The sequence below is a fragment of the Micropterus dolomieu genome, linkage group LG11, assembly GCF_021292245.1.
Source record: "Micropterus dolomieu isolate WLL.071019.BEF.003 ecotype Adirondacks linkage group LG11, ASM2129224v1, whole genome shotgun sequence".
Lineage (NCBI taxonomy): Eukaryota > Metazoa > Chordata > Actinopteri > Centrarchiformes > Centrarchidae > Micropterus > Micropterus dolomieu.
The window spans coordinates 19,930,168-19,930,376 of NC_060160.1; positions in this window are offsets into that span (position 1 = coordinate 19,930,168).

The following is a 209-nucleotide window of genomic DNA, read 5'->3' on the forward strand; positions in this document are numbered from 1 at the left end:
ATATCTGTACACAGCCTATTTTTCGGTTTGATACATTAAAAAAACAAATAAAATAATTTCTTTAGGCCGCTAAGTTTGTGAAACCTGCCATTCTCTTTATGATTCCATGTGTTGACTGGAATAGAAATTCCACGTGCAGTTGGCAGCAGAACAAATGAAAAGGATTTATTTGTCAGTTCCACATGTCCTGTTGGCATCATTTTGGCAAA